The sequence below is a fragment of the Vulpes vulpes genome, chromosome 11 (assembly GCF_048418805.1).
Source record: "Vulpes vulpes isolate BD-2025 chromosome 11, VulVul3, whole genome shotgun sequence".
In the NCBI taxonomy this organism is placed as follows: Eukaryota; Metazoa; Chordata; class Mammalia; order Carnivora; family Canidae; genus Vulpes; species Vulpes vulpes.
This window is the reverse complement of record NC_132790.1, coordinates 67,193,577-67,206,114: the sequence shown is the minus strand read 5'-3', so window position 1 is coordinate 67,206,114 and position 12,538 is coordinate 67,193,577.

Here is a 12,538-nt window from a genome sequence, read left to right as displayed (position 1 = left end):
CAACTTATCAATGGCAGAAAACAGGTGACAAGCCTGCTGAGCGGGGACAAGTGGGCACTTCAGAGTCATACAGAGGGAGAACTGTATCTTAACACACTTACTTCCTTTGGCAAATGACAATTTCCTCTGATGGTCTCATAAAAAAATTTCAAAAATATAGCCAACATCAAAAAAAACATAGTGGATTCATTTAATAAGTCAGAATCAAATTTAAACGTGTTGAAACATAAACCATGTGAAATCATGTGTAGACCACAGTGTGAGGATACCGTCGCCTACCTTTGACACGCTCAAGTCACTTTCCAGACATTGCTTCATTTACTCTTTCATCCTCAGGAGAGAGGACAATTCTGGCAAGTTAGGAGTATTTCCTGCCCTTGGGTGGGATGGGATGGGAAAGTATGGCTGATGTTGGAAATTTTGAAAAGCACAGCAGGATTATCAAAACACCAAGAATCACCCCCAAAAGGTAAAAGCAAGAACAAAGACACCGGTGTCATTTAAGGACAGACAGAGCCTTTTACAGAGCAGAGTATCAAAGAAAGCTCATTAGGCCTGGCAAGGCTCATTAAAGAGAGCTTCAGACAGGGCACTGACTCACAGGAGGCAGCTCAAGTGTGGTCCAGGGTGGCATGTCCTCCCTGAGGCTGCAACCGCCAACAAGATGGTGATGGAAGGTGGGGGAGTGATCTGTCAGTGTCCTCAAGGGCCTCTGGGGCAGAGCCATGGTGCTCTGCCAGCTGTGCAACGGAGACTATGGTTCAGCTCCGTAGCCAGGGCTCGGTTACTGCACAAGACAACCTGTATAAACAGGCAGGTAAAGACCATCATCTCCTGGATGAGTAAGGGCCCTACCACTCATATTTATTTATAGTTTAGTTCTACCAATTAGCAAATAATGAAAGAAGTAGAGGCGATGATATCAGAAGAGTGTGTAAAAATCAAACTTCCTGGGTGTAAATTCAGGCTATGTCACTAGGACCACTACCATCTTGGGCAAGTAACCACTCTGAGCCTGTTTCCTCATCTGTGCAATCTGGATTTTACAAGAACCTTGTGAGGATTAAATAAGATGGCAGATGTAAAGAATTTAGTATAATACCTCCCAGTAAATGGGAACTATTATCTTGATAGTAATAAGTTACACCAAGGTAAGAGCAAAACTGATGTGGAAAATTATAATCTATGTATGACGGATGTGGTAGGGGGATGTAGTGATGATAGGTGATGGTTATTATATCAGCCCGAGGTAGGCAAATATGGTTACTTTGGACATGAAACTAAGCTCTGAGTTTCCTAGAATCTAAGGGAAAAGGGAATCATTAAGGCCAAATTATTCTTGTTATGTTATTGAAAAAAACCTCAGACATAATTCATTCTCAGTAAATTTGTGTGAAATGCAGGAGTAACACTAACCCAGCCTGGTTCTCTTCCTTCACTTCTCCTGAGAGAACTACTACCTCAATTATGAAGCTTTCCAGAGTGTCACTGCCTCAAGCCCTGCTTCTAGGGGTCCTGATCTAAGTTACCCCTGTGACTAGGGCCCCAGATTTACTCTAGAGCCATCTCACCAATTCTGGGTAAGCCTTGATAATTTTTGCCACAATTTCTTGGTGATCGCTCCTCCTGAGTAGATATTCGATGAGTACGTGTAGAAAGGCTTAGCATCATTATTTATTTATGGTCATGCAGGTCCAATGGGAAATTTGAATTTTAAAATTTTATTTTCTCAGGAAAAATTGTATTTGCCTCTTGTCTGTCTTCAGTAAACTCCAAAGAGGTGGGAATACGCTCATCTACTTTCCCTTATTTTACTGTGTGTATTCACACAAAGAATAGCTTTACTATCTAAATTTTAAGGACTACAGTTATATGGCAGATTTGGTGGTAGAAGCAGAGGCAAAACTTTTCTTTCTTTTTTTTTTTTTTAAAGAATTTTTTTTTAATTTTAATTTTTATTTATGATAGTCTCAGAGAGAGAGAGAGAGAGAGGCAGAGACACAGGCAGAGGGAGAAGCAGGCTCCATGCACCGGGAGCCCGATGTGGGATTCGATCCCGGGTCTCCAGGATCGCGCCCTGGGCCAAAGGCAGGCGCTAAACCGCTGCGCCACCCAGGGATCCCTGAGGCAAAACTTTTCTAAGGATGATTGTGGAGAGGGATGCCTGGGTGGCCCAGCCGTTGAGAATCTGGGCGTGATCCTGGGATTCAGGATCCAGCCCCGCATGGGCCTCCCTGTAAGATCCTGCTTCTCCCTCTGCCTGTGTCTCTGCCTCTTTCTCTCTGAGTCTCTCATGAATAAATAAATAAATAAATAAATAAATAAATAAATAAATAAATCTTTAAAAAAAGAATGATTGTGGAGGGATGTATTTCTAATTGCCTCTCTGCTCTCCCTCCATTTGTAATGACCACTTTCCCTCCATTCGTAATGACCGCCACAACCACTATGTGTGTCCTGTGATGACTGCAAAGAAGGTTCTTGTTTGAGAAATAACAAAGCTCTAACCAGCTAAAGAAGAAACTGAGTTACTTTCAGAAGAAGACTAGGTAACACCACCAGAGATACTGTCATTACACTAAGAACTAAGGATTTCATGGGGCTCCCAAAGGAGATTGATCTTTTAGAATTTGAAAAATTAATCACTCATTGGAGAGATTTTTCTCACTAAGTGATTTCTGAGTGGAAAGGAAAATTTTATGGTCCCAAAATGTGTACGTGACTTCATATTCACCCCTTTTTTATTCTCACATCTTTACTGAAGGTTCTTAGACATCGCTAGCAGGAATAAAAACTAGTAGAATCATATGGAAAATAATTTGGAAAATTCTATCAAAATTACATAATTTGAAATGTATATTGACACCAGAAATTTTGATTTTAAGAATGTATCCTGTAGGTAACTTAATATTTGCATGTGGGTATTTTCTGCAAGATTGATTCTAATAGAAAAAGACAGGAAATGACCCAAATGCTCATCAGTGAGAAACTAGTTAAATATATCTACATAAAGAAATGGAGCTTCAATAAAAGGATAAAAAGCCCTCAATGAATTGACACAGATAGATTTTAAAGACTGTTAAATTTTTAAAAAGCAAGGTATAGAACAGTATGTAGACCCAGCTACCATTTGCATGGGAGAAAAAAGGAGGGGTGCCTGGCTGGCTCAGTCAGTAGAGCATGTGATTCTTGATCTTGGGGTCATGAGTTTAAGCCCCATGTGGGGTTCAAGCCCCATGTTGGGTATAGAGCTTGCTTAAAATAAACAAATAAATATGTAAGAAAGAAAAGGAACAAGAAATGTCTCTCTTATTAGCATGCACATGCATCAAAAATCTTTGGAAATAAGAAACTAATGACAATCATTTCCTTATTTCAGGTTAGGAAGAAAATTGGGCAGATGGGCACAGTGGTGGAAGAAAGACTTATCTGCAATGCCTTTTATATATTTGATTTTTGAACTATATTTAATGTACCTCCATGTCAAGACAAATAAATAAATGTAATTTAAGATAATCTTTTAAAATTCTTATTATGTGCAGAGAACTTTGATCACTACACAGCTCTGCTTTCTAGGAGTTTCTAACCCAATTGATGAGATAGAGGCAACCCGTAATCACTAATATGCCACATTTAACCAAATCTAAAATGCCATTAATTTTAAGTTATAGATTATATATGTGTCACTAGGAAAAGAAAGCATGTGGCTAATTAAATTATGGCACAATACTTCCTCTTCATTTAGAATTTTCATGTTATACCTTTTTTTAGACACTCATTTACACATTGATTTTTATCATATATCACTCTTGCATGATATATGATGTACAAGAAAAAGTGAAATAGATTAAAGAATTCTTAAAATGTTTTCTTATTTCAGTCTAACTCTTTTGAATCTTTTTCACACAGTATTGTCCTTTGTCTTATCAAAAGGTTTGGTGACATAGTATTTCTAGAAAGTGTACCACTAGGGCAGCCTGGGTGGCTCAGTGGATTAGCACTGCTTTCAGCCTAGGGCCTGATCCTGGAGACCTGGGATCGAGTCCCACATCAGGCTCCCTGCATGGAGCCTGCTTCTCCCTTTGCCTGTGTCTCTGCCTTTCTCTCTCTCTCTGTGTGTCTCATGAATAAATAAAATATTAAAAAAAAAAGAAAAAGAAAACATTCTACTGATATTTCCAGAATTTTCTTCCATGCTGCTGAAAACCTTACTTGCAAATTTTGATGCACACACCCAGGCAAACACAACTGTATCATGACCATAGTCAATAGTGATTGTAATATGAATCCAAATTCCAGAACTATTGATATGTGGGGGAAAAAAAGTGTTCTTTATAATTGCTTAAATATAAGAGAGGAACAATTTCAAGACAGAAGAGATCCTTGGGGTATCATGGAAGACACCTATGGGGGCCAGAATTGAGGCTGGAGTTTAACGAATGAGAGTGATTTTGGAGTCAGAGATGAGCAGGACAAATGAGTCATGTAAGCAAAAAAGCCTGGCAAGTGAAGTGGAAATTACATCTGGGGGAAGGAAAAAAGACAATGTGGCCTTGTAAAGGGAAGAAATGGAGTTAAGGACATAGGACAGAAACTGGGACCCAACCGTAATGCCCTGAATGGCAGACTCAGAGGTTCAGACTTTATCCCATAGGGAAACAGGGAATCCCCAGACAGCTGGAGACACCAGCATTTGGGAGAGCCATCAATGGAGCCTTGGAAGCATTCATTTGGAGTAGATGATATTAGCCAGGGACAACTTAGCTAGGCTGAAGAGTGGAGGGAACAAACAAACAGAACATCCAAAGAAAACCAAAAAAAATGTATACAGAGAGAATCTTGGGCCATAGAATTAGTGCCTGAAGTACTATTGAAGATTATTCAGTTAATATTTTCCATTTTACAGATAAAGAGAATTTCCTAGAAGGCACATTATAGCTTGCAAATGGCAGAACCAGGACTAAAAATTGGGTTCTGTGATTTCCTGAACAGCGCTTTTCCTAATGAATCATCTCAGCAAGTAGCAAAGGAAATAGTTTCAAGGAAGCAAGTAGTCAATAAAGCCAAATGATGGCGAGCAACGAAGAACAAGCCCAAAGAGGCCATTGGAAAATTGACCATTCATTGCAAATTCCTGATGACCTTCGGAAGTCTACCTTTGGGAGTAGTCTGGGTTGGAACGTGATTGTGAAATGTTGAAGAAAGGGGAGGTTTTGCAATTAGAGGCACCATCAGGAAAAGTTTATTATTTTTTCAATGTTTCCTTTCAAAGGGCTCTCAGTACACTCCACGAAGGACTCTAGATTCAATATTATTATTTCCTGGAAATCCTTCAAAATCATGTGACACATTGTCCCTTGGGCAAGACAAAAATGTTATTTACAGGTGGCAGTCACCCAGATTTTCAAATCTTGCCTTTCAACTCTCAAAGAATCCATTGTTTTCTTACAAACAGAAATGTATAAACAAAGATGTTAATCAATAATAGTCTGGCCTATGGGTTTTCAAATTGCATCTCTGTGGAACTTTCTTCATTGTGTAATTATCAAATACTGCTTTCTTGTACATCTGCGACACTAAACATAGTATATGTGGGCACCCGAACTGAGTTTCTTTCAGGTGAACAAAAAATCATATGTACCACAAGAAAGTCATCTTGCTAAATTGGCTACTACCGATGCCACTGTAAGCCCCTTAGTATCTCTGGGTGACACTTTATCTTACAAACATCCTCACTAACAATTGAGGAAATTTAAATTAAAGCAATGAGGTGACATTTCATATTGGTAAATATGTATTTGATTGACAAAAAAAATAAAATATTAACAATGTGTAGAGAAAGGGACTCTGGTTGGCATTAATTATTACATCTATTTTTTATTGCAGTATACTAGGATTTATTAAAACAAAATGAGGGGCACCTAGGTGGTTCAGGCGATTAAACATCTGACTCTTGATTTAGGCTCAGGTTGTGATCTCAAGGTCCTGGGATCAAGCCCCGCTTTAGGTTCTACCCTTAGCAGACTCCTGAGTATTCCAGCCTTCTCCCTCCGCTCCTTTTCCTGCTTTCGCTTATACGCGCTCTCTCTCTCTCCCTAAAATTAATAAATAAGTCGTTTAAAAAAAAACACACACACAACTAAAGGGGGATCCCTGGGTGGCTCCGCGGTTTGGGGCCTGCCTTTGGCCCAGGGCGCGATCCTGGAGTCCCGGGATCGGGTCCCGCGTCAGGCTCCTGGCGTGGAGCCTGCTTCTCCCTCTGCCTGTGTCTCTGCCTCTCTCTCTCTCTCTCTCTCTCTCTATGTCTATCATGAATAAATAAATAAATAAATCTTAAAAAAAAAACTAAAAACTAAAAAACATAGGGAACACTCCCTATGACTTAACACTCTCCATTTCTATCGACAGAATAATATATGCACATACATAAGGAAGCATGTTCAAGGATATTTGCAATGGTTTTGTTTATAACAGTAAAAAATTAGAAACAACCCATATGTCCATAAGTTGAAGGCTGGCTAAATGTGTATGTGGTAAAAAATATCAGTAGACCTGAAAGACTCATGGTTGAATTTTGAAAAGCAAGTTGTAAATAGATATATTTAGTATAGTATAATTTACAAATACACATTGAATAATACTCTGAAGTCTCTGTGGATATACTAACATGTAGATATGGTGCTCACATATGTACAAGCACATACTCCAAAACTGGGAACAGAGCTGACCAGGGAAAAAGTGAGGTGAAATACCAAGACTTGGGGTTAGAGGTGGAGGAGGAAGGAGGAGAATTATAGCTTTATCTATAATGGTTATTTTTTTATAAAAAAGGAGAGTGTAGTTATGTATAACGTCAAATTTAAATTATTTTTTAAGAAAAGTTTGTCAGGGGATCCTTGGGTGGCGCAGCGGTTTGGCGCCTGCCTTTGGCCCGGGGCGCGATCCTGGAGACCCGGGATCGAATCCACGTCAGGCTCCCGGTGCTTGGAGCCTGCTTCTCCCTCTGCCTGTGTCTCTGCCTCTCTCTCTCTCTCACTGTGTGCCTATCATAAATGAATAAAAATTAAAAAAAAAAAAAAAAGAAAAGTTTGTTAAATACTGTCAAAACCTCTGATTCATTTAGGAGACTTCAACTGTGATGGCACTATGCAGTATAGCCTTGATGAACGTTAAAAACATTTTTCTACATTTGCATGTACATAGAGCTGTACCTGTCACTGTCTGGTCGAGATGATAAAGACTTTAAAGGTATTTTCTGCTTAAAATAAAGATTGAAAATGAAAAATAAATATAAGAGCAAAACAAACATGCGGTTCCTTTCAACTCTGACCTAGTTTTGACTCTGTAAGAAATATATTACTCCAGTTAAAGGCCCAAGAATTAGTATCTAGAGAAACAAATTGCCTTGTAGTTTAAAACAACAGACCAGTAAGTTTGCTAAGTTTCCAAGACCCTAATGATACAGATGCTGAGTGTAGCTTTAGGCATCTTTCATCAATGCCAGGCCTTCAGAATAAAAAAGAACATGGCTCATTGCCAAAAACATTTGCCAAGTCCCAATTTGCAAGCACAATTCAGCTCATTTGCACTTCTATCTTGATCTTGAGTGTTTCTCTATTAAGTAATAATAGAACAATGACTTTGTCTCTTGGTTGGAGAGAGCTATGATTTTGGGCAGACCATTCTTTGGGACAAAAATATTCAGAAATATATGTAGCTTTCCATTTCTTATTGGGTTGAACACTCTCCCATGTTGACCTCTTAGGTTAACTCATGGGGGATACACCATGAATGCCAAAGTACTATTTTATCTGAATAATTTGGTCAAACAAGCATTCATAGCTAGAAGGAAATCGTGCGGTCCTAATTTCATGAATGAGGATTTTCTAGTGTTCCTTTCTCTGAGGGCCTGAATTAATCAGCAAATTAGATCTCTTATCAATAAAAAAAAAGAGAGAGATAGAGAACAGACCCCTGCTGAGACTCCGAGTCAAATATTGAGAATACGTTGTGTTCAGGAACCTCTGATATTTGTATAAAGGAATTATGAAACTCAAGGAGTTGATATGAACCATTGCCAACAGATTGCTAATGGGTGAGATGACAGGAGACATCTGTTGTTTTTGCCTGCCCAGACACCATTCCTTTTTTCTGGCAGTGCCATCCTGATTTCCCCTCTCTCACTCTCAGTTCATGAGGTTCAGGTTGGCCTGTCCCCACCACCTGGCTCTAGGAGTGAACTCATGACTCAGATCTGGCCATCAGAGAATTCCATGCTGCCGGTCATGGTAACTGACTCATAGATAGATGCTAGACCCAAGCCAGGCTAATGAGAATCCAGGAAGCTTTACTAGCACTGCTGAGGGAAAGATGCATACATTGTGTTCATAGAATTAAATTCTGGAGCCCAAGTAGCCCTGTCTACTAAGAGTGTCTACCTAAAAATAAAGCCAACGCTTTGAAGAGCAGGGCCAAAGGGAGAATGACAGTGTTGTGATGGCATCTCTAAGAACTGAAGCCAGTGCAATGCCTTGAGATTCTCAATTATATGGCTCATTTTGGTTTTGTCCGTAATTTGAGTGGGGTTTTGGTCACTGACAACCAGAATTCAGACTAACAACACCAGCCATACAGTATATTCAGTGTATTGTTAAGCAAGTCTGTGCAGGGACGCCTGGGTGGCTCAGTGGTTGAGAGCCTGCCATTGGCTCAAGTCATGATCCCAGGTTCCTGGGATCAAGTCCTACATCAGGCTCCCCACAGGGAGTCTGCTTCTCCCTCTGCCTATGTCTTTGCCTCTCTCTCTGTGTGTCTCTAATGAATAAATAAATAAAATCTTAAAAAAAAAAAATAAAAGGATGTCTGTGTGGCTCAGTCATTGAGAGCCTGCCTTTGGCTCAGGGCATGATCCTGAGGTCCTGGGATTAAGTCCCACATCAGGCTCCCCACAGGGAGTCTGCTTCTCCCTCTGCCTATGTCTTTGCCTCTCTCTCTCTGTGTCTCTCATGAATAAAATCTTAAAAAAAGAAAAAAGCAAGCCTATGTAGACATAGGCTACTCTGCTTACCTGAGTCCTAATTTTTCTTCACAGTCCAGCTACAATATTGTTTTATCCTCATTCGAAGTCATCTAGAATCCCACTGGACCTTAGTGGGTGTCATCATCTTTCTTCATCTGAGTTCCTGAAGTATTGGCTATCATTCATTATTACCCCTGTTTGTTTCCCATATATTCACATATCCTCTCTCTCCATGTTGATTAAAATGGATCTTAAGGTCAGGAACCACATGTAATGGCACCTCCTTATCTCAGTGACTTGTGTAGGTTAGGGGCTAAATAAATGCTCATTGATGATACATATAAAAGGCTGCAGCCTGCGTGATCCAGCTCTGTGGTTTTGTCTCAACTGCTCGCAACATACACACATCCCCCCAACCAAACATGTACCATATACATATACCCCACACATGCACAGAGCCTCAAGTAACCAACGCAGAAGGAGCTCCATCTCGTGTGTTGCCTTGGAGCCCTATTTGGGAGAGGACAATCCTAGCAGCTGAGCTCCTCAGAGTTCTGTAATGGCTTGACTACACTGACAGACTGTTTGGTTTCTCCACCCCGGCCCTCAGTCCCAACTGAAATTCAGAGAAGTGAGGAGGGAGAGAACAAGCTGAGGAGAAAGGAGAGTCCCAGTGAGTAATACCCAGCCCAAACGAGTGCTGGGACTGTAAACCAGCTCCAGAAGAAAAACAGTGAAATGAAGTTTTGCTGCATCATAAGTACATGTTAGAGCAAACACACAGATTCACCAGGCACAGGCCCTGAAATAAATTACACAGGACTTGTAAGGAACAGGATCTGGGCGGGTGAGAATTTTAATAGCAACACAAAATATGACTCAGGCCTTGGCTCTGCCCCTCAGGCCTTTCCAACTCTCTGACCTTGGTTTCATCATCGCTTCTGCCACATAGCATAGAAAAGGCCTCTGCAGAGCTAGGCTTGTTTTCCTTCCCCTACTTCCAGCTTCTCTGTGTGAGTGGCATGAAAGCCACATAAGGCAACCTCTATCAAAGAGGAAAATGAGTTTTTAAAATGGTTTAGGGTGGGGGGTGGGCTAGATTGGGGGGGGGGGCGGGTATTAAGGAGGGCACTGTGTTGAGCACTGGGTATGATATGTAAGTGATGAATCACTGAATTCACTGACAATGACTCCTGAAACCACTATTATGCTATATGTCATCTAACTAGAATTTAATAAAATGTGAAAAAAAGAAAATAAAATATTTTAAAAGTATACATATGTATTTTTATATTTATATATTATATATATTTATATATATTTTTCTTTTTAAGAGAGAGAGTACAAGTGGGAGGAAAGGTAGGGTGAAGAGAGAATGAATCCCAAACAGGCTCCACACAGTTAGTGTGGGAGCCCAATGCGGGGCTCCGTCCCATGACCACAAGATCATGACCTGAGCCGAAATCAAGAGCCAGATGCTTAACCAACTGAGCCACCCAGGTGCCCCTAAAATAAAGACGTTTTAAAGAAAACAGTTAACAAGTGGGAACATTCACAGCGTAGAAGTCACCGAGAGGGGAGTGTTTCAGTAGCTCCTTGGATCAGAGATTAACAAAGGGACTCCCCTTTGTAGAATTTCACTCAGTAATGGGATAGCCGTCCTCTCCTGAGCATGCATAACATTCCAAGCACCTCACTAAGCACTTTCCAAATGTCCCTTTACTCAGCCTTTTCCCCAACTATTAATTAGATCACTTCAAAATTCTGATTTTACAGATGGAGAGACTGAGGCTTAGAGAGAGTAAGTAGCTGTTCTAAGATGGAAACAGTCCTAGAGCTCAGGATCCTCTTACTCCATACTTCTACCCTCTCCATAGCATTTACTGTGATTATTTACTTTGTGAAATAAATGGTACCCAGAGAAACAGCTATTCTCTTTGCTTGGTGGAAAACCTTAGGGAAGACACACCATAAAATTATAAAAGTCTTGGTTCCTAAGGAACTCCAGTACCCAACGCTTACATAATATCCTTATGTTACTTTCACAGAGCAGCCTAAATTCCCAGCTTCCAGGACGTATCCACCTTGGCCCCCTGATCCTCCTTTACATGGAACTTGCTCTGAGTAGCCTGTCATTTCCACCAACAGCTTTTGTATTAAAACAGATGAGGGCGTGGAGCAGGCCATCAGACATAAAAAACTGAGCTCTGAGAAGCAGGGTGCTTGGAACAAACAGAACCAAAATTCTGTCATGTACATTCAAATGACAGAGGTGAGCCTCAGGTCCGCCACCCGAAATAGGCTGCAAGTAGCACCCTTGTTTGGGAATAGAGCCAAACAAGAGAGACCCATTCTTTCTACTTAGATATATAGACATTAAATCCCCAAAATTGTGGTTTTGGTTTTGCTCTTAATTTTGTTTGTTTTAAACTGTTTCTACTTCCAGTTCTGGAGAAGAGAATGATGCCCTTGCATTCACCCTGACTGTGCTTGGAGACCTTGTGATCAGGTTCTGTTACAAGTCATTTAGAAAAGGCTATGGGAAATAGAAGCTCTAGGCCTCCAGCACCTTCAGCAAGGCAGCTCATATAGCCGGATCATCCCTCTCCTCTCCCCCACCCCCCACCAAACCCAAGCAGCTTATAATAGGAATCAGGGCTGGCCAGACTGACAATGACACAGACATGGGCACTTGCCTTATCCTGTTGGGGCTCGTCAGGGAATACCAGCTGCCTGAGAGCACGCTCAGCAAGCTAGGCCATGGACGACTGTCCCACAGCTCTCCACTGGAACTTTGCTGGGAGCAGATTGCATCTGTAAGCTATTGAGTACAGGTGCACAATTATAGCAGCACATTGTCTCATTATTCTCAGCACCAGGCTTGAGAGCTCCAAGCCAATAGAAGAACTCACCCTGTTCCCAAGCCTTTTGTTACTGGCTCCTGACTCCCATGTCTCCTGGTCTTTACTCTAGTAGCTGGAGATTTCACAAAGAGTGAGAAATAAGAACAGGTATCCCCAGCTTATTTCCCTTGCTTTCTGCAGAGGTAAGAAAGTGATCACAGGGCATGAGATGCTCTAAAATGTTCCTAAGATTTTTTTTCTGATCTTCCATCTCATCATTTACCTACGAAGGAGGTAAGATCACCCACATTTTAACGTTCAGGGCAATGTTTGCTCTCAGCTTGTGGGTCTCCCTGCTGGACTGGGCATCATTTTTCTGTTCTCAGAAAAGAAAGTGGTGACACAAATCTGCCCTCTAGTGGGCAATGAGGAGAATATAAAGTGTGGGGAAAAGATGCTCCCAGAGAAGAGGGATGCTTGAGATTTTGTTGCAGTTCCCAAAACTGACCATCAGATTGGGATTTTGCCACTATTGTTCAGATTGAATATGCAGATCGTGTCTACCAAAAGTTGACTTGTGACTCTATAAATATAATGGCTTGTGGGAGAATAGAAATATGACATCAAGAAGTGGAAAGCCACTGGGTTTGGAGTCAGCTTTGAGGGGCACTAGAGT